At 38.2% G+C, this 3,405-nt stretch overlaps 1 non-coding gene across 1 annotated transcript; it reads left to right on the top strand.

Moving 5' to 3' along the window:
- The first annotated feature begins 2,504 nt into the window (after positions 1 to 2,504).
- On the top strand, positions 2,505 to 2,611 carry LOC137733061 (small nucleolar RNA R71). The gene has a single exon (XR_011068379.1). It is a non-coding gene; the product is annotated as a small nucleolar RNA R71 (small nucleolar RNA).
- The last annotated feature ends 794 nt before the right edge of the window (positions 2,612 to 3,405 follow it).

Raw genomic sequence — 3,405 nt, 5'->3', positions numbered from 1 at the left:
ACTAGCTATGGGTCTTGTTTGCATAAGCTCTTTGTTCTCATTCTTTACCACTATGATTCTAATCCTCTTAGGCACTACTTGAACAACACTAACCCATTTGCTATCAGAAATTGGGTATATGATACCCACATCTAGAAACTTCAACACTTTAGCTCTTATTACTTCTTGCATGTGTGGATTGAGCCTTGTTTGTGGTTCATGGGTTGGTTTTGCTCCCTCCTCCAATAAAATCCGATGTATGCACATGGTAGGGCTTATTCCTTTGATATCTGCAATAGACCAGCCAATGGCTGATTTGAACTCCTTTAACACCCTAATTATCTTATTTTCTTCCTTTAGGGTGAAATTAGATGCTATGATAACTGGAAGAGTTTCAAATTCAACTAGGCAAGCATATTTTAGATGCAGTGGAAGTGGTTTAAGCTCAAGCTTTGGAGGCTTAACAATGGAAGGGATCAGATGTGTGTAGATGGTTTTAATGACTCTATAAGAGGTGAAATAATTGAGGGATATGGTTTTAATGCTTCCAAGGCAGCCACCACTTTCATGAGTGCATATTCTTCATCAAATTCATCTTGAGACTGACTCAAAACAGATTGTAATGGATCCTTGGATTGTGCCTGCAAAAACTTGATGAAAAGAAGCGAATCAAGCACATCAATTGAACAATAATCAAGTGAACTAGAAGGGTGAGAAAGAGATTCAAACACTTTGAATCGCACAGTTTCTCCTAGCATAGTCATGGTGAGAAAACCATTTTGCACATCTATGATAGTCTTTACAATGGCCATAAAGGGTTTCCCAAGTAAAATAGGTAACTCACAATTATGTATAAGAGCTTTTTCCATATCCAACACTACAAAATCAGTAGGCAAAATTAGTTTGTCAACTTGAATTAAGATATCTTCCACTATACCTCTTGGATATTTCACTGATCAATCAGCAAGTTGCAATGAAATAGTTGTTACCTTAAATCCCTCAAACCTGATTAAAGTACACTGAATAGGGCATTCAATTGATGCTAGCACCTAAATCGAGCATAACCTTTTCTACTAGCTTGTCTCCAATGGTGATATTGATAGAAAAACTGCTTGGATCCTTGAGTTTTGGTGGGAGCTTTCTTTGAAGCACATCACTCACATTTTCAGACACCATCACTTTCTCATTAGATCTATACTTTCTCTTATAGTTGTTCAGCTCCTTGACGAATTTTCCATACGCTGGCATATTCTTAATGACATCAAGCAAATATAAATTAACATTCACTTTACTTAAAATATCAAAAATTTCTTTAAATGACTTATCTTGCTTACTTTTGGCAAGTCTTCCAGGAAATGGGATGGGATGAGTGTAAGGTTTTTCAACCTTGTGAGGATTTGGGGCTTCAAATGAAAAAGTGGCATTGCTTGGATCATCATTCAGTTTCTCATTCTCTTCTTGAGTGGCACCTGCATTCACATGATCAGATTCATTAGTAACTTCATTGCCAACTCCATTAGTAATAACCTTACCACTTTTAAGTGTAGCAATTGCTTTGGCCTGGTCTTGGTTCCTTTGAAGTATCACCGATTGGCTCGGAAACTTTCCGACCTCTTTTCGACTTAAACCATCTGTAATCTAACCTAATTGTGTCTCCATTTTGGTTAGAGCAGTTGAATGTTGTTGGAGAGTACTATTGGTAGTTTGTTGGAAATGAACGGTGTTTTGAGCTAGCATTTTGACCGTATCTTCAAGTGTAGTGGTAGGCTTTGGTTTGAAGTTTTGAAATTGATTGCTATTCTTCCATAAGAGGTTGGGATGATCTCTCTAACTAGGGTTATATGTATTAGAGTATGTGGCATTCCTTGGCCTTTGATTGTACGAGTTCATGAGATTCACATGCTCTTGGACGAATTCAAGATAAGCCTCACTAGCTGAGCATTGATAAGTAGGATGGCCTGTTATGTTGCAAATGGCACACACCTCAACTATCTTGGGCACCATATTGAGCACAAAATCAAGCTTATTTTCCAAACTTGCCACCTGCAATGCAAGATCATTATTATAACTCATTTCATACTATCACACCTCAGCCCAAGCCCCCACCACATCCCGGGTTCGACTCCACAGTAGCACAATATTGTCCACTTTGGGCCCCGACCACGCCCTCACGGTTTTGTTTCTGGGAACTCACATGAGAACTTCCCAGTAGGTCACCCATGATGGGATTGCTCTCGCGCGAACTCAGTGAGCTCCCAAAAGGCTTCGTGCTAGGTAGAGATGGGAATATACATATAAGGCTTACATGATTCACTTCCCTGGGCAATGTGGGATGTTACACATACACTTTAGCTCATTTACCTCTTGTATCTTTGTGTTGAGCATTAGATCCCAACATCTCATAGATGTTATATGACTCTTAAGCATTCTTTTTCTTCGAAGCCCCACCTACTGCATTATCAATAGTTGATTGACATGTTTGGGTTAATCCATCATAAAAAGGTTGCATTTGTAAGTAAGGAGGTAACCTATGATGTGGAAATTGCAGCAAAAGGCCTTTGAAGCGCTCCCAACATTCATTGAAAGGTTCTCCATCATCTTGCCCATAGTTAAAGATTTGCCCTCTCAAAGTGGCTGTCTTTTGAGTAGAAAAAAACTTCTCTAAAAATTTCTTAGCTAAAACATCCCAAGTGGTGAGCGAACCAGGTGCTAAAGTCATTAGCCAACCCTTAGCCTTATCTTTCAATGTGTAAGGAAATACCCTCATCCTCATATTTGCTTCATTCAGTCCCTGCAAAGGTAAACCACTCATAACATTATAGAAGTCTTTAATATGGGCTAATGGATCTTCGTTAGGTAAACCATAAAAAGAAGGAAGCATGTGAAAATGTGAAGATTTGAGAACATAGTTTCTAGCTTCAAGAGGTAGCAAGATGCATGAAGGTAAATTTGGTATAATTGGTTGAGCATAATCCTCCAAAGCTCGATTGTCATCATTATTGTCAGCCATCTCTTCTTCTCCATCTGAATTAGAGTGCTCAGAATAAGAACCTACAATCACTGATCTAGAAGAACTATCGTCCTCATCTTCACGGTTAATCAGAGCACTAGTTGATACAAAGTTGTCAAAGGTGTTGCCCCTTAACTGTTCAAGTCTTTGGCCTATCTCAGCAAGTTTATCTGACATATACTCCCCTGAGAAGAAGAAAAAAAAAAAAAAAAAAAAAAAAAAAAACCAGAATTTAGGAATCTAAACTTTAAATGAAAATAGATAGGGTTTTAAACAAAAACAAGCAATTATAAGGGACTGAAATTAGTCCTTGGCAACGGCCCTATAATTTTGTTGTGTTCCTTCTTAGTGCAAAAATATGGTTAGTATAATGGCACAAGTAAGGGTGTCGAACCATAGGGACTGATTAAATGATA

The sequence above is a fragment of the Pyrus communis genome, chromosome 4 (genome assembly GCF_963583255.1).
Source record: "Pyrus communis chromosome 4, drPyrComm1.1, whole genome shotgun sequence".
Lineage (NCBI taxonomy): Eukaryota > Viridiplantae > Streptophyta > Magnoliopsida > Rosales > Rosaceae > Pyrus > Pyrus communis.
The sequence above is the reverse complement of the archived record's forward strand: the minus strand, read 5'-3'. Positions and strand labels throughout refer to the sequence as shown.